The sequence below is a fragment of the Lutjanus erythropterus genome, chromosome 6 (genome assembly GCF_056507025.1).
Source record: "Lutjanus erythropterus isolate fLutEry1 chromosome 6, fLutEry1.hap2, whole genome shotgun sequence".
Lineage (NCBI taxonomy): Eukaryota > Metazoa > Chordata > Actinopteri > Lutjaniformes > Lutjanidae > Lutjanus > Lutjanus erythropterus.
In genome coordinates this window covers 17177090-17204499 of record NC_139322.1, presented here as the reverse complement: position 1 = coordinate 17204499, position 27410 = coordinate 17177090, and the positions used below count along the sequence as shown (strand labels likewise).

The 27410-nt window shown below is 41.5% G+C and overlaps 1 protein-coding gene across 3 annotated transcripts in view; it reads left to right on the top strand.

The window, feature by feature from the left end:
* Window positions 1–636: 636 nt before the first annotated feature.
* Window positions 637–27410, top strand: part of zbtb46 (zinc finger and BTB domain containing 46) — a 95156-nt gene continuing 68382 nt past the window's right edge. For 2 of the 3 annotated variants that reach the window (XM_084720918.1, XM_084720917.1), the window contains exon 1: window positions 637–876. The gene's annotated coding sequence lies outside the window, so the exon portion shown is untranslated. The remainder of the gene's footprint in view (window positions 877–27410) is intronic. The other variant, XM_084720919.1, reaches the window with a different exon arrangement.

Genomic DNA, 27410 nt, shown 5'->3' with positions numbered 1-27410 from the left:
GTGGAATTACCCCAGACTTTTTGCCAAAAATTGGCCTTCATGCTGCACATCACATGGCTCTCAAAGGTGTTTTCCAGCCGAACAGTGACAAACAGTAAATGTCAGTCCTCTCTCTCTCTCTCTCTCTCTCTCTCTCTCTCTCTCTCTCTCTCTCTCTCTCTCTCTCAAATGTGACTGACTGGTGTTTTCTTGTTGTTGCCACAAGAGGGGGTAAGTTACAGTAAACCCCTGGTCCTCACTGAGCCCTATGGCAACAGACGCACCAGCCAGAAGCCCCATGAAGCACACAGGACTCATGACAACCCCAGTGCTTACATCATAACACACAAATATCTTCATTATTAGCGTGATTAGTATTATCAGTAGTATTATTTTTTGTTATTAATAGTATGTAAAATTTCCCTGAGTGTTTCTGATAAGAGTCCTAGATTAGATGGATACGCGCGGTGTGTGCGTTCACGTTGTCTCATTTCCTGACTCTGCCCAGAGAGACAGAGAGAGGAGATACGGGGACACGGAGAGAGAGAGAGAGAGTGTAGGGGGAGAGTGAGATAGACATGCACAGAAGAGGAGGAGGAGGAGGAGGAGGAGGGGAAGGAGGAGGGGGAGGCTCCTGATACCAAGACACGGAAAAGCAGGGGAGGGAAAGAGAGAGAGAGAAAGAAAAAAAAAAGGGGCTGGTGGAGGAAGAAGAAGAAGAGGAGCGGGGAGTGGGAGCCAAACAGGGGGAATAACACTTAAAGAAAAGCATACAGGAGGAGAGGAAGGACAGTATAGTGCTTTGGACATCCCCTCCTTTCTTCTCTCAGGCTGTCACAGCAGATTGGACTCCGAAGGACCGACACCGCGTCCACCCCAGACCCCATGGGGTAACAGGTATGTCTGACTTCCTTGTATTAGTAGTAGTAGCCTTATTTTATCAGCCTCCAGCCCCGCTGCTCTGCTGCTAACAGGTTTCATTCAGACGCGGCTCGTATCGCAGGATTTCCCTGCCTTTATATCATGTCAACAATTAGTTTTCTGCCTCACGGAGACATCGCGTCTACAGCTGATAGTTGGTGGTGGGCGCACAGGTTGGAGACATGACACACAATGCAACTCTTCGCAATCGTTGGCCACCGGGAAAAGCTACTGTATGATACTATGAAGGCCTGTCTGTCTCTTGTTTCTTATTCCAGTCCACTGGCATCATGTTAGCCACGGCATGAGAGTATTTTGACAGCTAAATAGCCGACCGAGTGAGCAGGCGACAGTCTGAAAGTACGCCTACCTGTTCCATACGTGACAGCCAGCTGTCTATTGCGCTTGTTGATATTTGGAGAAGCTGTCATCCGCACATTGTACATTTCACACGTTATGTAGATGATTACAGACAGTTGTCTTTAAATGAAAAAATAGAAATGCGGCTGGTCTACTTTATGGACATGTGTTTATGGAGCCAAACTGCTCTGAAAATGGAATAATTTGATATTCAGTGCGCGCAGAAAGAAAATAGACCCTCAGTTTGCAAAATATTTGAATGAATGTCATCTACCTGGGCAACACTTTAAGGAATATTTCTCAACAGATGCTCGGGTATAATATGTGACAGTTGCACACAGGAATTTCTGTTGATACGAGTTTGATGAAACCAGCTGATCCACGGTCAAATCTGCAAAGTTTTTCAACAGCTTGACAACCCTGTTGCCACATCGGCTTGAATGAAAGAGAAATAATTGCCATGCACAGTCTAGATATCGTGCCACAATAAAACCCGGGTGACGCACCGTGCAGCCGTCTGGAGGGGATTCAAAATGAAAGCGCTCAGATTCAGAGAGGCTGAAAGACAAGGGCTTAAACCCTCCTCCTTCTCCCCTCGATTAACCTCCAAAAGGGGGATTTCTCCAGCTGGAAATTTCTGCTGCGTCAACACCCAACCCTAGAGAACTAACAGACAAGACAGAGGGGGGATTTTGTTTGCTGATGGTGCTCTCGGGTAATTTTTGTGTAGTTGTTGATCATCTGATCCGCGTTGAGAGTTGAAAAGTGTGGCGTCAAGTGTTTATTGGCGACTGAAGCTGGAAGCGTCGCTTCTGTCTCTGTCTGTCTCCTGTGCCGCCGCTGCTGCTGCTGCTGCTGTGTGTGTGTTCATGTCTGCTGTCTGCTGCCCTCTCAAACCGGTCAGTTCCGTCTTCCTCCATTTTCTGCCATGCTTAACCATGCGAGAAGGGGAACAACCCCACTTCACCCACGCTGTGGATGTATGTAGACTGTGCAGTGTGCGCCAGCCTGCTGCCCGCCTGTCTCCAGCCTGCAGCCAGGTGTGTCTTCATCAACTGTGCCTCTCTGCATCTAATCACTATCTTTGCATTGGGGGTTTCCAAACTTTTTGATAGTGTGACACAAACTTCATGATTACAACTTGTTATATGATGTAAAGTCTTGTTGTTGTTGAGATGATGGTGAAGGTACTGACAGCCTTCAGCTCATTAGACACTCAGCCATTGTTGTACTAACTTTAAGTAAATGAAACTAGGCTACCATGTCTTGCAGAAGATCCTGTGACTCTCAGTTTGGGAGTTGCTGCTAATGTGTTTCTCTATTTTAGGTATTTGTTTGAGGAACTTCACAGTGCCAGCAAGTAATTTTTGACTTTGGCTTAAAGTTTAAAGGCGTACTTTGCAGGATGATCCTGAATAAATAATAATAATGATAATAAAAACAATGTAGAGACTCAAAAATAATCCTTCTCGATCATCACTTATGACTAAGGCTGTCACAGTTCCTCAAATCCATGATTTGATTTGAATAATAATATAAAAGAAGGGTGCTTGATACCTCTCTCAATGCCACGGCAAAAAGAAAATAAATGTCCTTGGTGCACAAAATTGAATTTTTTTTTTTTTTCTTTTTTGAAATTAACGGCCTGCACACTGTGCTGGTATAGAAAAAGTCACTGAACACTGTCTGGTTTTGCTACAAACCAAATTTCAATCAGGACAATAATGACTGAACCTCTTAAATGGGCACTTGAATATTTTTTTTAATAGCTTCGGTACTTTCATTGCTATCAAATGTTTATATTGAATTGTTTTTAAACGTATGGTATGAAAAAGTATCAATATGTCAATACTTTTGTCAATCTTAGTCATGATTCGATTTTGATTTAAACATTTTTTAGCACTCACATGCCATTGTTGGAATTGTTGTTTAATTTGAGTCTTGATTTGTAAAGATCATTGGTTTTAAGCTCTAACAACTGTCATTTACATTTTTAAATTCTTCTTTAAAAAGATTGAAGAGTGCAGCTGCAGTTTATTGGTAAGCTACGCTGCGTCGTCTTTGAAGTGTTGTTTTGTTTTATTATTTTTTTGGACTTGCGCTGGACGTGCACAAGTAGGCGGGGGTGGAGACAAAAAGAAATATTGGAAGAACTGCGGATCCTGCTTTTGATGTTGATCCATTTTTGATTTTTAGAATTGACATTGTGACACCCTGACTTATGCCCTGCTAGAAGTGTGTGTTGGTGTGTGTATCTGCCCTTGTACTGTGTTTGGGACCCTTTACAAACTGAAAGTGTCTGCATTCGACAACCAGGGAATGAGACTCACCAATCAGATAATTTTCTGGTGCATTTACAAACGGCAGTGGACAAATCCTGCACATTCTACTTTCACCCTCTCAGTTAACGGCTGTAACTGTAACAGACAGTTAGATCTAAGCATTTTCCTCTGTTTGACAGTGGCTAAATGGATCTTTGGGATTAAGAGACCATCTAGTGATTCTTTTTTTCCAAATTGTCTTAGCCCTCACTGGATTTGTCTGGTTGTTTTGTCCTACGAGTTAAGGACTGGTGCTTGATATGATAAACCCTCCAAAGTCCTTTCTTCAGTAATTCGATTACTGTAGGCTTGTTGTGTATGTGTGTGTGTGTGTGTGTGTGTGTGTGTGTGTGTGTTTGCATGCGCCTTCATTATTGTAGTCACGATTTCAGAATTTTAAGCTTTGGTACAATACTAGTAGAAAAACCCGATACTCAATACGTCTTTTGATCCCATGGCAAAAAGAAGTCACACAAAATAGGATAATTTCTCTCTTATTTTCTAAATTAACAACCTGCACACAGTGCTTGTGCAGAAAAAGTCACCGAAAACTGTCTGGTTTTGCTGCTGCAAAAACAGGATAATAAAGACTGAACTGAGGACTTGAATGATTACTTAAACCTTTTTTGTTTTATAGCTCTGGTACTTTTGCTACAATAATTAACAGATATTCTATCATATGACACACGTGGTATCAAAAAAAGTATTGATATTTAAATAACTTTTACAATCTGTGCACATTGTGTCCACATTAGAAAGAAATCTTTTTTATCGATCATGGCAATAAAGCAGATAAACTTGCCAGTCACACCTTAGCAACGTGGCTTCATGGACTTTGTCCCAGGATGCTTTGTGTCTGTGGGTTTGGCCCCCTGCTGCTGCCCCACTGAGGTTGCTTCCCAGAGGTAGTAGGGCCGTGTAGTTTTCACCATTAGTGGAGCAGTGGACATCAGTGTGTGCATGAGTGTGTGTCTGTGTGTGTGTGTGTGTGTCAGCACCTTCTCCATCTGTGTGTTCCACGGGGAAAATATAATACAGACCAAGACAACAGCTACAAGGATGAGTGGAGGAGGAGTGTAGGCGAGATCGGCTGAAAGATGGAAAAAATATTAGCTGCTCGTGTGCTTGTGGGATTTTGCAAAGGAGGATTTTAAAGCACTTTTTCCACTTGTGTTATCTCTCATGAATGGAACTTTTTAGAATTGATTAAACATGATAAGTGGAGTTAAATTTACCTTTCGGTTTTTCTTGGGCCAAGCCAAATTTGTGTTTGTTGAAGGTGGTGGAGGTTGGTGCGCTGAGTATTATCCATGTACTCATGGTTGCAGAGTGTTTTTTTTTTTTTGGAGGTTTGTGGGAACGGGTGAAGGTGTGGCAGGGTGTGAAAAGAGGGTGAGAAAATGAGACAGAGGCTTGGTTTAGTCAGGTTTTGGTGTGCGTGACACTTGCCTCTGCGCTGTGTGTGTGTGTGTAAGCCTGCTGGTATGTAGGTGGTGCTCAGTGCTCCCATACAGGTTGTAGGCTGAACTGTATGGTTACAGGGTGTAGTAGTCTCCACAGTGGCGTGTGTGTTTATCTGGACAACACAGGACAATAAAGACTGTACAGTAAGTTCACCTCATCTAGAGTATATCGCTCAGAAATAGAGAAAAGAGGCCAAACGCTCCATAAAGACACATTTGTTCCCTGTTAGAAACCTTGTACTCCATTCATCTCTCTGTTTCTATCTCTCTCTGCCAGTTTTCCCATCCCGATCCCCCATCGGAGCTCACTTGTTAATGGGAACACCTGCTTGGCTAACACACTGCAAAATGAACCGTTTACACTCGCATGTACACATCTTACATGACGTGTCTCTCCGGAGTTTTCTGACAACTCTGTCTTATCTTCCACATCGCGAATATTATCATTCTCACGTCTGATGTCGTGTCAAGACAGTTTGGCACACATTAACCCCGCCAAATCCAAACTAGCTCCATCCCCCATCCCCTAATAACTCCCAAGGCTTTTTAACGTAAGTGCTTCTATAGCTCATTGTGCAGTGCTGAATACAGGTGTTCCTAATCCTCATGGGGTTACACCATTGCTGTGGGGGATGTGTGTGTGTTTGTTGTGTGTGTGTAACAGCTGTCTTCCCTATCCACCTATCTGACAAGCTCACCCCCCCCCCCCCCCCCACCCCCAGCAGAGAGAACAGGTGAGTATAAGCCGTCCCCACCCCACAGAAATACTCTCCACCACCCCACTTGTCTTTTCACGTAGGTGTTAATATTTCATAGCTGTGTGTGTGTGTGTGTCTGTGTGTGTGTGTGTGTGTGTGTGTGTGTGTGAATGTGTGAATGCACCTGCACAAGATAGGATGTCAATGAAAGCAATAAGCTCTCTTGTTCTTTTCTTTTGTTCTTTTGATTATCTTATCTTATCTCGTCCCTGAATTTTAAATTGGACGCTAATTTGCAGCTTTCGCTCTAATTTTTTTTTAATAATCTACGAACAGGAATTGAAAGTCCAGAAGCAAAATTATAATTTGATTGTTGCTAAAAATAAGCACAAATGGGTTTTTTTTTGTGCAGTGAAAATGGCAAGATGTCAGAGTTTTTGTCTTAGGAGTTGTTGATATTGCAAAACACCTTTTGGATCACATATTCCTGAGGAAGCAGATGAGGGATTTCAGTTTGTGTGCTTTCATCAGGGTGTGTTTTTCTTTTATTTAGGAATGCGGAGCCGATCGGCTCTTCCCAACCCCGTGATCACACAATACTTATCAACATCATGAGTTATTTTTCTTGAATTTATGACATTTTCTAACATCAGTTGTCAATTGCATCAATATCTGAAGTCGGCCCGGCCTTGAAATGTAATCAGTTCCTCTTTTCCTTAATGCACTACTAATTGTTGGTTTTATATACAGTGAGTTTCCACTAGTTCAGATCCTGTCAAAACAAATATTGCAACAAGTGATGAAGTGATGACAGTAGTTTTTTCGCACGTCAGGTACTGCAAGCCAGATAGATAACACACATATAATCATTTCAATTAGGGCTTTCTCTGGTGTTAATGAGAGAACAAAGAAAGGAATAGAAAATCATGTCTGTTTTATTTTCTATGAAACTTTCTGATTTGTTCTAAGATTTCTCTATATAAAGCAGTTAGCAACAATATCCTTTTATAAATTTGAAAGCTTTACATTTTCAGTACGATTTTTAAGCTATGAATCACCTCAAGTTTAAAGGGACAGTTCACCCCAAAATAAAAAGTAAACATGTTTCCTCTTACATGTTGTGCTGTTTATCCATCTAAATGGTTTTGGTGTGAGTTGCTGAGTTTTGGAGATATCACCGTTACAACATACAAAGTACAATGTGTTTGGAAAAACTCAAAAGAGATGATTCCAGATATCTTGACCTGCTTACTCAAAATAATCTATAGACCTTGTTGTTTCGTGTTTTCTTCTAGGGCGTAACCGATATATTGTCCAGCCAATATTATTTTTTTATAATATTTTTTATTTTTATATATTATTTTGGACATTAATTTTCATTGGCAAACTGTATAATATTCTGGCTTCTTTATCATAAGTGTTAACCACGTTTGAGGTATCATTGTCAAAAATGTGTGTTTATATATAAATTCTGTAAATTATATTCTGTATATAGAATATTGGCCAATATATAAACGTTGGTATAACGCTACTTTCTACTGTAGAGAAAAAGTACCACAAGACAGAAAACACGTATTTTTGATTTTGCGGGGAACTGTTCCTTTACAGATATTCTGACTGAAACCTTTATATTTCTGCAGAAATTTTGACAGAGACAGTATTTTCCCTTTTTTTTCTCCCTCCTTTGAATGATCACATTGATTTGCGTGACAATGATTCACACATTACCATGTTTAAAAACATCAACTGATGTCTTGACTTGCTGGTAATGAGCTGACATGGGACTGATTATTGTTGTTTGCATGATTTGCATTCTTTTACTGAGAAACTGACTAAATATTTTCTTTTCCCAAAAAGACTTTTTGACTTATTCCTAAATTATTCACTCATTCCTAAATCTTTTACAAATTGTTTTGTTTTGTCCTTGAAAAGCTCCGGTTGTCACTTTATTTGGCTCGGAGTTGTAGGCGTGCAGGTAATGCAGCATAATTACCTATCAGGGCAGGACTGGTAAACCAGTAGGGAAAGGAACTGTCTACACAAACACACACTTATTCAAAGTACTCTATTGACAAGATAGTTAGCGTCCTTAGCTCTCCACTTTGCAGAAGGATCACTATCTTTTTAGACAAATTTATAAAAGCTATTAAGAACTTGAAGGTTTGGGCTCAGAAAAAACCTCTTTGTTGAAGTCCGGGGTTTGCAGACTGCTGAAAGCCTTGTATAAGTACGCAGTTGTTAGTTGTTATTTTCCCAGTGAAAGAGTTTGTCTTTTATACACACAGTGTGAGCATTTGATGAGAAATTGAGCGGCTTTGAGCAAATACATCTTTAGAAACAGTCAACTAGCCTCAGGCTGTGGCTGGTGAGAGATTTCCATATCAAAGCTCAGGTGAGAGGGAGGGAGACAGGGAAGGCAGAGCGGGGAAGGAAAAGAGGGAATGCGAAGGAGAGAGAATGGGGGGTGATGAAACAGACATCCACTCCAAAAGAGTTCTAGCCCTTGTTATTCTGTCGCTTTTTTTTTGCACAGCACAGTTTAGTCTGTGTGTGTCAGTGCTGTCTGTCTCAATCTAAACTCCTGCGTAAAAAAACACACAGAAAGGGAAGGTTGGAAAAACTCAAATTCAACACCTTTCTCTACTCAGTACCACACAAACGCTGTCTCTACAAGCTTATGTTGACCGCAGGAACAGAGTGTGGAGCAGAAAATGGTCTTCACCCACCAACATCTGACCTGCGAGCTCCTGCCAATATTTGGAGCCCTGTTTAATATTATTACTGAGGCATAAAACCATCATTTTCCCTGGAAATATTTCTCTTCTTTAGCTATAAGTATCAGACCTGACCCCATGGAATTGATGGCGACACTCTAATTAATGGATAGAGTTTTCGTTTGGCGCTTTCAAAGATGTGTGTGTGTGCCTCTGCATGTGTATGCGTGAACATTATCCTGCTTTGTAGAGTTTTGTAATCCAGCCATGGACTCTGGCTAGAGTGCTAAAGTGCTGCTAACAAGGCCTGTTTAACATTCTCTCCCCTGCTCAACATACAATTATTCCACTTCGCTGCCATTAACATGTACAGTAGGACTGGGCTTTTAATTGGCCTGATATGACTAATGCCAGATCAACTTGGATTTGCTAATTAGTTTTTGCTTTAAAAGTGCCATCAGGACATGAAATATTCATTGATGTGAGGTGGAGCGAGGACTGTGGGTGGTATTAGTGGGATATTAGTGGTATAGGCAGGCTGTTCGAATGTGCTGGGAGAAGAGATTGAACCTACATTGGCCTGTTGTGGTCGGTTATTCATACTTTGGGTGAGGTGTTAGTTTTTCGTCATAATTTTAGACACCCACACACACACAAAGAGACTCACACACACATTCATCCCGCGCACGCATACATACACCACCTCCATTCTCAGCATCACAAGGCCACCTCTTCTTCTCCAGCCCCCACCTCTTCTCTCTTTCTCTTTTTCTCTCTGCCTCTCCTGCTCTCACCTCCCCCTCTGCCCTCCTCCCCCTTCCCATTATTTCATCTGTTCTTTTTTTTTCTCTCTATCTCCTTGCCTCCTCACATCTCACATCCTTTTCTCTCCTCGCCGTTTTCCCGTTCCTTCACTTCACCCCCGTCCTCCCCGTGCCCTCTCGCTCCATCCCAGCTGCATCTCCCTCGCTTTTTACTTCTCCTCCCTCCTTTTCCTCCTCCTCCACCTTCTCCTTTTCTTTTTTCCCTCCCACTCCTTAATCTTCCACCTCTCCTCCTCCTCCTCCACCACCCCCTCCTCTGCTGTAAGTGGGCCAGGTGCCTCCTGTGGCCTCCCCTACTCCATTTCTCATTTTTACCCTTCCTCTACTCCCTTTCTCATTTTTACCCTCTCCCTGTTCTCTTTCTCGTTTTTATCCTTCCCCCTGACCCTAGCTCATATTTATACATCCCCTAAATGCAACAGCTCATGGATGCATCCAGTGTCCAGTTTTCTGCTAAAACACAAACATTTTGTTTGGCATGATACATTCTTTAGGTGAGCCGTCCAAGTTAGACTAACTTGTCTCTGTAGGTTAGAAGGGGATGTCTCAAAGCGGAGGTTGGATTATTTTGATTTATAAAAGCTTTTTCAGCACTAAAAAAAACATCTTTAGACCTGGGTGCGCCAACAGAGATGCATTTAATCAAAGTTTTAGCAGAACTAAGTTTAAAATAACTAAATCCAGATTAAAACTTAAGCAGAGCTCCGTTGCACAATTAAAAACTTATCTAATTTTAGTAAATTCAAGTTTATTGATGGAAACTAAAATTAAAATTGAAACTAAGTTGAGTTCGATCATCATCATTGAGTTTAATCAATATGAGGGTGCTGCCTAATGCAAGTATGAAAGTATAAAAGAGGTAGGGAAGTCATTAACTTTTGGCTGCTCTGTAGGCCTAGTCCTTAAAACCTTACATTGTTTGCCAGATAGCTAAAAGTTAACAAAACATCCCATAGACTGCTAGCTACCTAAAATATTAACAAAACCTTACATTGCCTGCTAGCAAGCTAAAAAGTTAACACAATTCTACATTGTTTGCAAGCTAGCTAAAAATTTTGCAAAAAAATAACAAAACGTTACATAGTGAGCTAGCTAGCTAAAAAAAAATCAATGAACACTAGCTTAGATATCTTATTCATGATGGCTCGGCAAGCTCTTATTTCTCTGCTTTGGCAAAAAAACTTGTTGGCTGAATTAATGGACTTATATTGCCAAATTATAAAAGATTAAAAAACTGACAGCATAAAAAGAAAAAAAGACACTGCCTGGCAGCAACTGGCAGACTCTTTCATAGATCAACGGGAGTGGATGCATCATAAAACTCAACTGGTTTGACACTAAAGTTTGGTGCAGCATAATTTAAAGTTAAACCATCGTTTAGTCGGGTCCGTCTCGGTGCAGCCCATCCTTAGTGTGTCATTATATGAACTTTTTAAATCAGTGATTAAAGTTTATTTGTGTCATAATTGCTGAACATTTTATGAGCTCTTATGCATCAGTATAGTTCTCTTTATGAGAGAGAGAGAGAGAGAGGTGAAGCCAACCCAGATGTGAACAGAAGTGAGAAGGTTCACATCCCCTTTTCAGTGGCGAGGGGCAAACTCCCCCTGCGGCCTTCTCTCTCTGCTCTTTCCAATGAGCATGGAAGCTACGCACACACACAAACTGAAACACGCATATACATGGAAGTCTCATTGTTGTTGTCTTTTTGTTCTCTTTGCGAGCTAGCAGTGCGCTTTTCACCTCATCTCGTCCTCTCTATTTTCTTTTCTTTCCCCCCCTACTCTTCCTCTTTTCACTCATTGTCATTCTCTCTGCCTTTGTCTCCGGCTGGCTCGTTCTCTTGCCCTCTTCTTTTTACTCTCACTTTCTCACCCCCGCACCTATCCCTCCCTCCTGTCTTCTATCTCACCTCCCCCCTCCTGGTTGTTTTGGTGTGTGCGCTGGTGTGTCACGAAGGGGGTGGCGGTTGATTGGTGGTTGGTGGTTTGGACGGACACCTGATACTGGCACTGCCTCACAATGTGGGAATGTGTAACTTGTGCAAAATTAGGTTTCCAAGGTGGGTGTTGTCCTTAGCGATGGTGAGCACGATCATGAGAGTTTACACAGTGGTCCTTTTGTCTCTGCCTCTCTCTTTGTGTCTCTTGTGTCTGGCTATGACACTTATGTACATGAATTTGCAGTTCTTTCCATCGCTGCCGCTGGGGGAGGAAAAAAAAACGCCATAGTTCCAAAAGCCTGCGAGCCATGGCAGCCGTTCATGTTAGTCAACAGGTGACAGTCAAACGTCAAACCACATCGGAGTAAACACGCTCTGACTGAGAAGACAGACAGATAAGGAGGAGGGAGAAAAGGGTGACAGAAGAGGAGAGGACAGGACAGAAGTAAGGATCCAGGTGAGGCATTTGTCTGGTCAGACCTCGCTCTTCATCAATCACAGTGGACATGGTAGCCTCAAGCGACATCACGTACATGCAAAGTCCATAAAAAAAAAGTTACATTTCAGCAAAAAGAAACTTAAAGGAATTGTTTAGTTTTTTGAAGTGGGGTTATGTGAGGTATTTATCCACAGTCAGTGTATTACTCATAGTAGATGGCGGTCGGTATGCCCCCAGTTTGGACAAGCAGCAGGAGTACAGGTGTACAGGTGGGTCAGCAGCAAAACATATTTTAGCTTGGGCACAGATCCTGGGGGAGTGGAGGGGACGTGTCCATCCCAGCTGAGTTTAGTTAGTTAATGATGTTACTGACTAAATGATGTGTGTGGATTGTGCCTGTTGGAAACAAATCAGAAAAGAGTCTTAGTTTGTCGTGCAAAAAAAAGTCTATACCATAAAAGACCGGCTTTTTCATGGAGTTTGGTTTAATAGGCTAACCCCCGTTATTTTATATCAGTTTAAGTGTACTTTTTATTTGAATATTTTCGCTGTTTAACTTTGCCATCAGACAGCTTTTTCTGATAGGAATCTGCATTTATATAAAGCAAATATGGCTCTCTCCAAAGGCTCCACACTCCTTTGGCAAAAATGTAATTTTGCCTTGCAGAACACAGGAGTTGCGGGCGTGCTGCTGCTTTGATTGTTTATTTGTGACTTTATTGTTTTAAGGGTTTAGTTTGGATTCACCAAAGTCACACAATAACACAAGCAAACTAACCAATTGAAGCAATGGTAAGCCAGCGACTCCTGCTTTCTGTGAGTTAAAATGATTGATTTCACATAAAGAGTTTGGTTGGTTTGGAGAGAGCGATATTTGGCTTACATAACAGCAGTTTCCCATTGGAAAAGGCTGTCTGAAGGCAAGTGATAGCGGTGAAAATATTCTAAATCTACCATCCACTTAAACTCATATTGATTTTCTTTTAGGTGGACCTTTTTAAGATGGCTAAAATAAGTTTTGTTGCTGACCCTGTCCACAGCAGTACATAGCTTAGACTCCTACACCAGTATTCTTACTGCATATCCAAACTGGGGGCGTGCCAACCGTCATCTACTATCTATAGATAAGCACCTCTTATAACTCTGCTTTCAAAAAATTCAAACTATCCCTTTAAATTTGAATCTACTTTTTGTTTCAGCAGCTTTAGAAGAGACGGCATTAAACTACTAGGACTGCTCCCTGAACAGCCAATTGCAGCGCAGCACAGACACAAAGAAGACAAAGAACTTGAATGATTTTGCATCTTCACTGATTACTATTAGAATTTACTCAGCAGCCAGTGTGTTGAAGCTGTTGAAAGGATCAGTGAAGGAGTAGACCATCGGTATCGACGCTACGTATTGATGAACGTCTGTGGTTATACACTGTGCCCTGTATTGAATTTGCAAGTCTCACAGACAAAATTGAGTGTCCTCCATGTAGTCCAGTTCTACACTGTAGTCCACGAGGCAAACCCTACAGTAGATGAGAAACCCACCAAGGCTGTGCAAACATTGATCGGGAGCAGCACTGACGCTCCTATCCTCTATTCTTTTTCCTGCTTCTTATTTGTTCCCCATCTCTCTTCACTCTCCCTCTTTTTTCTTCTTCTTGCATCTCCCGTCTCCCTCCCTCTTTCTTACCCTTCACTGTCTCTTTTCTGACTCCAAAATGTGAGTCTCTCTATATTTAGATGCTCCTCTCCTCTCCCCTTGATTTCTCTCCCTTTATCTCACCTCCTTTTTTTCTGCTGTTGAAGGACAGATTCGCAAAAGCGCTCCGAGATTCATCAGTGTTGTATAGTAGCTGCTTTTTGATCAGCTTGATGAGTGACAACACAGCCTCGGGCTATTATATACAAATGTGTTTTTATAAACACTTTCTCTATCTATATGTAAATCACTGTGCTGCTCAGTTGTTGTACGGTACGGTAGGCTGTGGGAACGTTTGCTAGTAAGTTATTAGTGAATGTTGCATGTTGAGGGCTAAGTTAATATAGTAAAATTATGTGTTTTCCTTGTTTGTGCATGCTCTAGAGTGTTTGTGAATTAGATTAGCTGGGAGTGAAGTCTCTTTTAATATTTGCTCAGAGGGGGATGGAGGGTGTGCCTGTTGTCCTTGTGAGTACACACTTAAGCTGCGGCTTTTTTGCTCCCCTCTTTGCATGAGCTCATTGTAAGCCGCGGCCCAGTGTGGATTTGAGAAAGATGCCTCTGTTTGCCGTCTGACAGAGCGACAGTCACACCAAGTTACCCTTACACACACAAACACACTCTCTGGACACCCGCCTCGGCACCAGATAGCGACTGGCCACCAGCAGTGAGTCACCATCATTCAGTCATTCACTTGTACATTCAAAAACCACACATTTTAACAAACAACAATTAGCCTTTATTCCTCAAATGTTTATTCCTTTAGGATGTGTATTGCTGTGCCATATGTTCATTTTTTTTTTTTTTACATTTTCTTACTCGTGGTAACCCTTCATTTCATTTCCTCCATACTGTTCACTTGCTCTGTGTATATGTGTGTGTATGTGCTTGTGTGTGTATTCCTGTCTGAGACCTTTGTAACTGGTGGCTGCAGTGACTGTTTTAACAGCTCGGGAACAGGCTGCCTGTGTTCTGCGCGGTACAGTCATGTACAGTCGTGTCTAGCTGAGTCGTGACAGGTTGCTTTTTTGCTGTGACAGGTTTTGTGTTAAGACCTATGGAAGGGTCTGGACAACTGCACGTGCGCGCACACACACACACATTCACACACACACACACACACACACACACACACACACACACACACTCTCTCTCTCTCTGAGTGGCTCGCTGGCAGAGAGCGAGATCAGGGTGGGAGTTAAATGTGAGTTTTGAGCCACTCCATAGCCTTATATTGTTATCATCACTTTAGCCACAAAGCCATTTGGTGCTTTTCAAAACAGAACTGAGATTCGCCAAATGACAAAAATGGAGTGTAACTGGAGGAGAAAAGGCAAAGGGATGTAAAAGTCAGCTAGAGGGGAGAATTTTTTTTGAATGTTCGTAGTGACTCACTACAAAGAACTCGAATGGTCAGATGATCACACAGAGTGAAAACAAAAGTGCATGAACTCAAAGTTGACACAAATGCGAATTATACTTCCTTATTGCTTGGAAAAAATGAGAATATAAAATGTGAATAACTCTTATTATTACTCTTATTATGCTGTGTGGCTGAAAGCATGTGGATAGGCATGGGAATTGATAAGATTTCATTGGCACTGTTATCAATTCTGCTGATCAGCCCAATTCTTTATTGACATCTGTGAGGAAGCAGTGACACTGTTGCATATCAAATAGCTTTCCTGGAATTTAAGCCCATCCTGCATAGAATGATGTTACCACTCTTACTTGAAATCATCATTTTACACACAGTACAACTAGCACTGTCATCTTTTGTTGCAAAATGAAGCCACACACCACACACTTTGGACCGTTTCTTTCTCTCTCACTCATTATTGCAAGTTTCCAGGGCTTCAGCTAATGATTATTTCCATTCTAAGTTGATATGTTGATTATTTTCTTGATAAATTGATTAGTTGTTTGGTCTATAAAGTATCAGAAAACAGTGAAAAATCTCAATCGGTGCTTCCAAAAGCCCAAGATTAATATCCTCAAATGTCACATTTTGTCCAGAATTTTAAACTAACTCAAACTGAGTAATCAATGATCAGAATAGTTGTGATTAAGTAAATAGTTGACAACTAATAGGAGATGCTTGAGTTTGACATTGTTTTGCAATGAGCAACTGGCAGAAAAACATGCTATCACCAGTAAAAGGAACTGATAAGCTCAGATGCATATAATTCTGATTGATCAGATCATTTAGAGTCAGTTCTCAAGTGCAACTGGTTCTAGATTAGCCCTGTCTACATATTCTCTGCTCTGGGGCTGTCATAGTACAGTCAGGGTTCTGTCGCTTCATTCCAGATATGGGAAATCTTCAGCTTTCTTATTTGTATTTAAGGCTGATAGATATTTCAGACAATAGTGTGCTTCCACTTTTGCGGCAGCTGTTTTGAGATGGCCCTTTCCTGTTTCGGCATGACAAAGAAATGGGTTTTTGAGTTTGGTGTGGGAGAATTTGACTGCCCTTCACAGAGCCCTGAATTCACCCCATCAAACACCTTGGGGATGAACTGGAACTCCAACTGCAAGCCAGACCGTACTGTCCAACATCCCCGCAGCTAGACTCTAAAATTTTGTGGAAAACAATCCCAGAAGAGTGGAGGCTGAATGCCCATGTTTTTGAGAAGAGATGTTCAACAATCAAAAATGGATGTAATGTTCGTGTGTATTTTGTTTGTGTATTGACATATTTGTGTGTATGTAGTGTAGTACAAAACTGAGTATCAGTATCCAAAAAGTTAAATAGTTTTTCTAGGTTTCACTTCCAAACAAGTAAAACTCAGGGTTTCTTTGGAGCCCGTCGGACTGCTCATGTTTGTGTGGTTGATAGGACTCTGCATCAAATAAAATTTTAAAACAGTGTTTTTACCATAACCCAGATTTTGTAAAAACAAAAGAATTTCCATTTTGTAAAAAAGGTACTGAGCAAGACCAGTTGCTAACCCTGGTTAACCCTAGTTTGGAAAAAATGATGATGCATCTGTGACTAGAAAAAAAAAACCCTTACACAATGCACAAAGTTCCCAGAAGTCAAGAACTAATCCTGCTATTAGACAATGTCACACCTTAAAACCTTCCTCGAATTCCATCGTGATATCAGGGGTTTGATGAGTCTCCAAAGTGTTGCAGTGATGAAACTGGGTTTTGCGTCAGGAGACCACACAAGGTGATGTGGTTATTGTCACATAAAACCCCCCTCCTCTCCATCATTTACCACCAGTATCCTCCCACCTACAGAACCAAATACAGGCACTTCTTCCTGTAGGTGATTTCACTTCTCTGTACCACACAGATAAGTTTTTTTTTAAGAAGTAGCCCTTTCCTGCCTTAAAATTATACATAAACCTGAGTAATTATGGGAAAGTACTGTCACGCATTTTTGTTTAGCTGGTGCAGCTCTGAAGTGATTAATGATAGAGCTGTGATGGTAAAAAAAAAAAAAAAAAAGTAAAACTCGGTAACTAATAATCCTCTTGGAGCATAATAAAATTATAAATCAACACACATGCGCATACACTGTCCACGCGTCATTTTGGGGCTTTTTTTGACAAGTTTATACATTTCTTGCTTGCACGCTACTTGTGATAACACTACAGCTGCAATGAAAAGCTGCACACTGATGGTAATAGGCCTGTGCAGCCTGATATTGGCCTATCACAGCTGTATCGGTCTTTATTAGCACCTTGAATTGCCTTGTGTATGAATGGTGCTATATAAATAAAATTGCCTTGCCTTGCCTATTAGTTTCAGCATATATGTTGTCTAATAGTCACTTATATGAAAAGTTTTTAACAGAACATAATGCAGAATTTTTTTATTTGTTAGGTTTATAGGCAACATTCTCTGTATTTTTTATTTTTAATTCAGGTTTAATATTTAGACATATTTAGCTGTATTTGTGTTTTTTATTTAGAGTTATTCATAAAATTCTTAATTCTTAAAAGTACCAGTCAAAGTTTACTGTTTTAGTGCCCTGGTATCATTTCAGATAATAACATTTATTATTAAACTTATAAATACTACTCTACTCCGAATAGGGAATGAGTCCTTACCCCAAGTGAGGGAGTTCAAGTGTCGTGGGGTCTTGTTCTCGAGTGAGGGGACAACATATCGTGAAATGGGCTGGAGAATCAAAGCAGCGGGAGCAGTATTTCGTTTGCTTTACTGCACCGTTGTGATGAAAAGAGAGCTTAGCCAGAAGGCAAAGGTCTCGATCTACTGGTCAGTCTTCGTTCCTACTCTCACCTATGGTCATGAAGGGTCAGTCATGACCGAAAGAATGAGGTTGCGGATACAAGCGGCCGAAATGGGTTTTCTCAGGAGCATGGCTGGCATCTCCTTAGGGACAGCGTGAGAAGCTCAGTCATCTGTGAGGGACATGGAGTAAAGCTGCTGCTCCTTTGTGTAGAAAGGAACCAGTTGAGGTGGTTTGGACATCTCATGAGGCCACCTGGTCGCCTCCCTAGGCAGGTGTTCCATCCACATCCAGCTGGTAGGAGGCCACGGGGCTGACCGAAGACTAGATGGAGGGATTATAGCTCTGCCCTGGCCTGGGAACGCCTCAGGATCCCCCCGGTCAGAGTTGGTTAATGTAGCGGGGGAAAGGGATGTCTGAGGTCCCCTGCTGGAGCTGTTACCTCCGTGATGGATGGTTGGAGAATTTTTTTTTTACTCCACTATTGCTATCAACATCAGCCCCAAAAGTCAAGTATTCATTCAGCCCTACTTTTAAACTTTTGTAAAGTTCGCAGCTACCTACCTCTGAGTTACTTTGAGACATCTGAACCAGACTGCATGATCTGAACTGATATGGTATTGGATACATCTTGTTAAAGCACTTATGTTTTGTGATTGGCTGCAGCAAGATTACACCTGCTCTGCACCTGCCATTCTCTTAGTAAAGCCTCACGTTGCACTCTGGGCTGGGGGGCCACAGAGAGGCCACATTCAGACAGAATCAGGTGCTGTTGTGAAAACACCAGGAATATCATTCCTTTGAATGGAGGTAGTCTGTTTAGGCCATAACGGTGGATGCTGCAGGGGATAGTAAAAAAAATGTAGTATTGTTCCGTTTTTTTTTTCTGAAAAGAGTTAGCTTTTGGAGAAACGCAACCTGATGTCACACTGTGGTGGTCAGTCATGAGCCAGTGATCATACTCTCCATCGTCAGCCTGAAATATCTCTGAAATCAGGTACTATCCAGGCAAATTTGATGAGTATACTCTACAGTTGCGTCCTTGCTTGGTTTATTGCCCAGCTTTGACATTTGGGTCTGGCTTGCAGTTTCTGCTGCAAAATAGCGATACCAAGAAGCTTCCTTTGGTTTGTGTCCATGTGTTTGAGAGAAAGACAGAGCGCATTGCTGTGGGCCATCAAGGCACACACTGAATGGGGAGAGAGAGTGGTGGTAGCAAGAAAGCCAATGAATCAAAGAAATAAAAAATTATTATCTGATTGTTTCTCAGATTTTATGTTCTCAGGACAAATAAACCCCCCTGTGTACCCCCCACATAGTTGGACAACGTCTGATTCGCAGTCTGAATGTGGTTAGGTTAGCTAAAAAGATGTAAAGGTTATTTTGAAAATTGCCATTTTTAGAGTGAATGGGCTGACAAATATTTATTGACTTTGCCGGCTGCGACAGGCAGTAAACTGGTGTTTTTATTGTGTAATTAATACAGTAAGCTGTGATTAAGAATACAACGTGAAGAGGCACTACAAGTCAAATCATGGCTAGTTGTCTGCCAATTTTTCCTGCGGGCTTGGAGGAATATATCTATTAACATTATACTGTTAAAATAGTTATTTGTCGCCATTAATTAACAAAGTGTTCTGTGTGGCCCACAAACCTCCAGTGATTTTACTGTTCGGCCCACTTGCTGTTTAAGTTGAAAAGACCTTGTGCAAAGTAGATAAGTGGAAGATTACAGTGCTGGTCATTTGACATTTGAATGACACATAAACTCACAAACTAAACTAAACTAAACTCACAGCTCCGTTCATCAGCACTCCACCCCAGTTTGCATAGGTGGGCAATCCTAGCTGCTCTCTAACGGCAACACACATGAAACAAAAGGCTCACTGTCTGGCTATCTGTTCCTGTCCTCCTCCCTTCCCGTTTTCTTCTCCCATCCTTTCCTCCCCTTGTTCCACTCTTTTATTTCCAGCTCCTGTCCTCTCACCTTCCCTCCTCTGCTTCTTTCCCTCCCTCCCATGTAGCCCTCGTTCTCCTGCCGCTTCGTTGTCTTACAGTCCTCCTCATCCGCCCCTCTCCGCTCCTCCCTCCTGCTCTCCCCCTCCTTTCATTTTGGGTTCTCCGACAGTGGTAATGAGATGTTTCATTATTTGCATTTCACAGCTTTTAATAGAGAGAGAATTTAGGCTAAGCCCCGGGTCGTCAGTCAGGGAGTTACCATGGGAGACATAGCAGGCTTAGGGGCCTAGAGAGAAAGATAGCCCAGAAACTACACACACACATACACGCACACACATGCACAAAAGTAAAGGAGGAAGGCCGAAAAAAAAGACAAACAGAACGATAGGTAGATATGGCATTCTTAACCCTTTTCTTAACACTTTGTGGGTCATTGGAGGACCTTGAGGTGAAGTCGGCACTCGGCCATCAGTGGTTAGGCTAAGAGACATCAACATCAACGTCTTAAGAGTCGCACCTCTTTTCCGGTCATTCTGGGATGATCCCTGTCCATCCTTACTATGGCTGGATTTCCATAAGATCACTCAGGGCTTAACACCTGTGCGGCTGAAGGTGAGAGGACAGATGGGCAGAGAAGCTGCCGGACCAGAGGCTTGTAGACGCAGATATTTCTGTCAGGAGCAGAAAGCGCGATGAGCAGCATGGAGGTCTTCAGGTGTAGATGTGGAGGGTCCAGGTATTGTTTTTTTGGGTGTAGGAGTGGACTGGGGGGGAGGTGTGAAGCAAGTAGCGCTAAGTCTCTCTAAGCCTCCTGGATCCTCTTTGGTCCCTCTCCACATGACATGGCTATCCTTCTTTGAGTCAATCTCTTCCTCCACCTTGACTCCTTGGATGGCAGCCAGAGAAACAAAGAGCGGACGGAGAAAGGGAGAGCGAGGTAGAGGTGCAAAATGTGGCATGATTAGAGCCGGTGGGGAAGGTGGAGAAAATAAAGGTGGACAGATGGAGGGTGTGTGATAAAAGAAACAAGGGGAACTGGCAACACGAACATGTGCAGAGAGATATAAAGAAGTCAGAGACAGAGATAAAATGAGGGACAAATACGAACAGTAGCCGGTTTTCAACAGAAACTAAAGGACAAAGAAGCTAAGAACGAGCCTTTCACAGCTAATAGCTTTGTTGTGTTATTTTTTCTAATTGCAGCTTGCATGCCTGTCTGTGTCTTGCTGTGTGTGTGTGTGTGTGTGTGTGTGTGTGTGTGTGTGTGTGTGTGTGTGTGTGTGTGTGTGTGTGTGTATGTGCGCATGTGTGTCATTTGCACATGTGTGTGTGTGTGTGTTATTTTCGGCCGTGCCTGCCTTGTTGATGGGCTGCCACCCTGGCTTGTCCCGGAAGGCTGCCAGCTCCGTCGGATTGGGGATTAACCCCGGGATAATGGCCTTGATGCCCAGTTGAGTGGAAGCAAAGCTGTTTAAAAAATATTGGCTGCCTGAGTCACTCTCCCTTCTCTTCCTGTCTCCCCCTCTTTCTATCTTCTGTCTCTATCTCTCTGGCCTTGCTGTCTCTATCTCTTTTCTCTCTGTTTTTCACTGTTCTTTATCTCTTTTCTGTCCATCTCTGCACTCTACACTCCTAGAAATAAGGGTTTTCAAAAGGGTTCTTCCTGAAGGGCTGATGTTTTACTCAGAACCCTTTGCTTGTGAATTCAGTTCAATTCAATTTATCTGTATAAATCATAACAGAGTTACCTCAGGCCACTTTGTAAGCAGCTGGTCCAGACCCTCTTTATAAACCCAATTATTCCCACCAAGAGCAAGGAAAAATATAAGATCCCTTTTTTGAAGAAAGGGTTTTTCAAGGGTTCTTTGTAAGACTAAGGCTTCCATTAAGAAGCCCTGTCATCCAAAGAACCCTTTTCAGAAGAAAGAGTTCTTCAAAGGTTGTTGAGGGTTCTTTGTACCATAATATAAAAGGTCTCTTGGTAGATCCTCTTAAGTGGGTTCCAGATAAATATTAAATATATTGGAATATAAAAGCGTTCTTGGAAGAACCCCCTGGGCGGGCTCTCGATGAAACTTTTGTAATATAAAAAGGGTTCTTGGTAGAACCCCCAGATCGGTTCTTGGTAGTACCCTTAGAAGGTGGAAAGGTTCTGAACAGAACCCCTAGACAGGGTTCTGGGTGAAACTTTGACACCACAGAAGGGTTCTCTGTAGAACCTCTCAAAGGGTGGTCAGACCAAATCTTTCACAGATGTTTCTAGGTACAACTTTTTATGTTTGGTTTCTAGGTAGTGCTCTCCGAACTTTCAAGTGGAACCTTTAAAAAGGGTCCTCCTATTGGAACAAACTGAAGAACCCTTTATGGTTCTGGTGAACGCCTTTATTTCTAAGAGTGTATAACCTCGCCTCCTGTTCATACTGACCTTTCTCAGTCTTCATATTTGTAAATTTAGTTTCAGTGAACATCAGTAACATTTATCACTCATTCATGGTTATATTGTGGATTTGAAAATAATAGCAGAAAACTTTTAGATCCAATACAACTTTCATTTTTTATGTAAGTAGAGGAACTAGTAGATTTTACTCCGGGAAGTAATGGCTGTCCTCGATCATACTGTCATGTGTTCGAGGAACAGTGCCTCCATTGTCCAGCTGAATATCATTTTAATTCCACTTATGCATGCTGTCATTTTTTCCACTATTTTCTCTTGTTATATGGGAAAAGTCCACTTGCAAGCAACCCAATTCTTTCCTCCTGTAGCTTTTTAATTTTTCATACATATTAGCATATAATGTCAGAGATTCTCTTAATATCCTTTTCTTGAGGCTAACATCATTTATTTCACTTTGTTTTGAAAGCTTTACATAATATATAATTCATTCAGTGCAGACCTGCCAACCTGTTTGCTTTTTTCCACAGAAACTGCCTGCTATCACAGGGTAGTGTGTTGGTGCAAGTCACTACTAGAAAACATGCAAAACGGAACGTGTTTCTTTTTTAGTTTAACTGATAAAATGTTGTAGCTGAGACATGAAGCTGGGATGGTTGACAACATAAATGCCAACTCTTGGCTACTGGATCCGGACTTGATATCCCCTCCTTCTTCCTCCTCACATTCATTCACTTCTTCAGTCTCTGGACAGTTTTTAATGCGTCCTCCCTGCTGATTTTCGACAACAGAGCCAAGATAAAAGAAGGGATGTGAAAAGGAGGGAATTCACTGTTAATAGAGACTCCTTAAAAATCGAAATTAGATGAACTGATAATGTGTTGGCGCATGAAGATTGGATATTTATTGAGGCACTGTGCTGAGATGAGTCAAACTCGGCACAAAAGTAATTGTAGCCTAATGTGTGTAATCTGCGCTGAAAAATATTAGTGTTAACACAGATGTTCTCTTTTATCACTGTTCTCTTAAAAACCTAAATTCAAACCTCCAGTAACTTATTTTGGGGCATTTGGGGAAGCCTACAAAACTATAAAAACAAAAACATTCACGTGTTATCATTATAAAGTTGGTAGGATGAGTTAGAAAACAACTTATTTACACATTTGCAAATTTAACTGGTACTATGTTTCTGGCCTTATAAGGCCAGCATTCGCTCAACTTTTAACTCTGCTTTGTTTTCCACCAACTTCTGAGAAAAATATCTGGCTCTTAAGCTGCTAAGTGATTCTTAAGAGCCAGTTGTGAGCCACAGGAGCAAAACAATTAGCTGAAAGACTTTAAAACATCCAGAGCTGAAACTAATTGCAGGTGATCATCTGTGGTTTGTTACTACAAGTGCCCCCTTTCACATTACATATAAGGATTTGTCCCACTGTTAATATTAAAAAAATTGTGTTACTGCAGGGAGAGTGTATATTTTTGGAGCAATGGGCATTTGTTCTCAGGATAACAGGCTTTCACAAAAATGTGACATTTCTCAGACTGTTGGGGGTTTCAGAATAATGGCCTGTCAGAACAATGGCATGGCACCCTTAAATTTACAAAATATGCACATATGCTTTGGTATCTCTTGCAGCAAACATCCATGAGCAGAAACGAGTTCAGTCTGCTTGTCAGTTTTTTTTAGATGTTACCGGCCTGTGTTTTCTCTTTATTTATGAATGGCATTTATTTATTTATTTATTTTTCTTTATTTTACCCCTGACATGATAGACTCCGTGAACTCTGCCTTCACTCAGTTTGGCATGCTTGTCCAACCAAAGTCATTTTATCAAATAATGAGCACAACTGTTACATTTGTCGAGCAGAGTGCCGCAATTTGAATGTAGAGTGATTAGCTGAGGGTGGCAATTTTGCAAGCAGCACACTGGCCGCTAAAATGATAATTTCCCTGGACCGAGTGGAAATCCCTTAATTCAAAATAAATATAACTGCAAGTGTATGAAACTGCTTGGATAGTGCTGTGAACACACATGCAGGAACCTGCAGCCAGTTAAACTCTGTACCTGCAAGAGTGTTAATTAGGAGTGAATCAACAGACAGACAGGGTTTACCAAATTAAAAGTCTGCCTCACCTCCAGTGATTTTTATTTGCTAAAATATGTTGTGTAATCACGTATTAACACCCCGTGTAGGGATATTTCACCTGTTGTAACATCTTCATCCAGGGTGATATCTGAATGCCTTGTGAAATCACAGCCCGAGCCCGACAGAGTGTGGAGCTGTCTATGTTTTAAACCCCCGTACAAACAAAATATCGCTCTGCCTTTGATCCAGAAGGACCTTGCACTCTGTCTCCCCACGGTTCTGTGCGGTCAAGGAGGCAGAGAAGTGGCTCGGAGGGACAGGCTGCATTAAGAGAAACACAAGAAGGAGGAAGCCCCATTCTCTCACTCCATCACACGTCTCATCTCTTTAGTCGTCTGGCCGGGGCCTAAAGTGACTTTGCTTTGATGTGACCAGGACAAACCGGGTGTGATGCCGTGACGGCTCTGCTAAGCATGTGAACGTGTGTGTTTTTTAGTCCTTGCATGTGTTTGTGTATTTAGGAGCCATGGCTGGGTGTGTGTGTGTGTGTTTTGTGGGGAACGGGGCTCTTCATCGTGTGTGTGTTTTTGTGTGAGAGAAGGGGAGGGGGGTGGGGAGTTAAGGAGGACATTCACTTTTGATTTGGCCTCAGAAGGGTGACAGGGACTTGGAGCTCTGGTGGCATGCTTTACTGAAACAATCGTCTCTGACCACAAATAAGCGCTCACAGACTGTCAGCCTGCCTCCTGATGACTTTTTCCTTGCTTTTTTTTTCTCTGTTTTTCTTACGGTGAAATTTCATAGAGGGATGAAAAGCTTTTTTCTGCTCTGTGACATCCTGAAAGCAGGCTTTAGTTTCTGTAGCCTTGGTACGACTGCTAATGCTTTGGATGAGACACAACAGTTTCTGCCTCTCTCTCTTTACTTGATTGTCTGACAAGTTCATTTTATCTTACTTTCCCATCTTGTGTCAAGTGTATATTTGGAAAAAAAAAAGTGTTCTATAAATCAAGGCTGTGCTCACACAGCAGAGGGAGCGGCTTTTGGTCTTGTTGATGGTCTTAAGCTCGTGGGGAAAGATGGAGTAGCTCTCTGAGGGAAAGGAAAAGCCAGGATGAACACTGGAGAGGTTTTTGTGGGTGTTTATGTACTGAAGCAGGGGTAGCGTTGGGATTGGCTCCTGTGGAAAAGGGGTCTTTGACTGGAGGGAATTGGACATGCTGAAATTAAACAAGCCAATTAGGCGAGCAAAGAGTTTAGAGGTCAAAGCGCACTCCATTAAAGTTCCTCTTCTCTGCCTAACTACTAACTCAGTATGTCTCTGAGTCTGTTGAAGCAATAAATCTGATTAGACCTCTCCCTCTCTCCTTCTCGCAGTCCTTTGCTGTTGTTTTGCCCTCCACTGATCATTGTTTTTGTTAAATTTGAGGCACCATTTAACATGTCTTTGGGTGCAATCACATTAATGACACAATGCACACAAACATGTTTGCCAAAAAACTTGGAGCGCGGCCTCTTATATCAGAGTGCAGGACCACAATGACATCACCATCATCACTGCGGACACGCATTACCACACAGAATAAAAAAGTTTCACTAATGAACTTTATTGCCAGTTATGAGGCATCCTTGAGTTACACACGCTTTTTATTGGGTTGTTTGAATTTTGTAAAATGGAAAATTGTCTAAATTTGTTGAGAAAAGATAGATGTAATCATTTCAAGTCATATTCACAACATGTTTTTATGTGATGCTATATTGTGCTTCATCCCTTTTTTGTTAGAGTAAAGCCTTTCAAAAACAAAGTTTTCACTGCACCTGTATTCATGAGGGAAGTCTAGCAGCAAACTAATAGCACTATAAGTAACATCTATGTTGACAAAACCAATGAGTTATACTCATAAATGAAAGTTGACTTTATGAAAAACAAAAGACTCGGCTCATTTAATCAGATGAATCAGTTTATTCAAACTGAAGATTTGATTTGAGTATTTTTTTCAGGGTGATAAAGGAAAATACGGTAGACAGATATTCAAGGCTTCATTTGAAAACCTCAGTAGAAGCTTTAGATCAAAATTTTAAAAAAGAGATTTGGTACAGCCTTATTATCTCACTTCATGGCCATGAAGATGATTTTTTTTTTGTCCAAATCCTGAAACATCCCTTCCATATATCTGCCTCCATCTGAGTACAGTAGGGTGGAATGTAATTTTGTCTGGAGCTACGTTCTTTTTCCTGGAAAGCCATCAGGACACTGTTTCTGAAAAGAAATGCTGCTGTTACATTCCCTAAATATACATTTTTGGTGTGTCTCTGTAGCTTGGTTTGTCCTGAGACCACTGCAGCAGCGGTGGGTTCGATTCCAGGCTGCATACCTTTGCTGTGTCGTCCCCTCACTCTCTCTCCTCTTTACTGTCAACACCACAGCTGTCCGATTGTGATGAGGGCAAAAAAAAGCCAGAAAAATGCTATACATAAAATAAAACATTTAAAAAGAATTCTTTGCATTTTGCAGTCTCACCGCTAGATGCTACATTGATTAATCGAGTAGACATCAACTATTAAATTAAACAACTTTTTTTTCTGATTTGTTGATTAATTGGTTTTTTTAAAAAGGAAAAAATGAAAATTCTCTGATTCCAGCTTCTTCAAAGTGAATATTTTCTGGTTTCATTAGTGTTCAGTGACAATATACTGAAGATTTTTGAACAAAACAATACAATTGAGGACATTATCAACATTTTTTCGCCACCTTGACATTTCATAGACCAAAAAACAAATTGATTAATTAAGAAAGAAAATACAGATTAATTGAGAATGAAAATAATGGTTAGTTGTAACCCTAGATGCCACTTTATACTACACAATGGTCCTTTAAACCACAAACAAATCTGTCTGCATGGCTCTAACATGAAAGAGTTAAGTGAGAAAATGTGCTTTGGGTGAACCTACAGTGCTGTGTCTCTCATTAGCATGCTCCTTGTTTGCTCGAGTGCCCGTCATTGTTGCAACTCATTGATACCAGAACTTTAAAAACGGTAACACACATGGAAATAGAGAGCTGGAGGACCCTGACCCGTGCCACACTCATGCAATGGCGGTCTTATTCCAGCTGTTGATTCGGTATAGCTGGGTTTCTTTCACTGCTTCCTCTCAGCTACCAATAGATCCGTGTTTCAAATGGAGCTGACCGATGTTTGCTGTAAAGTGACCCTGTATTTCACCATCCGCATTGGCTGGAAAAAACAAGGAATAGCAGGGTATTGAGGTATTTCTCGGTGAATAAATGACTTCTTCTGTGTTGTGTGTGTGTGGCTCTGAGAGGGAGCCTATCTTATAGACCTGGCTATACAATTGAATGTGCCAGTGGCCCTGAGAGAAGAAGAGCAGAGAGAGGAGGAGGTTTGTCTCCAA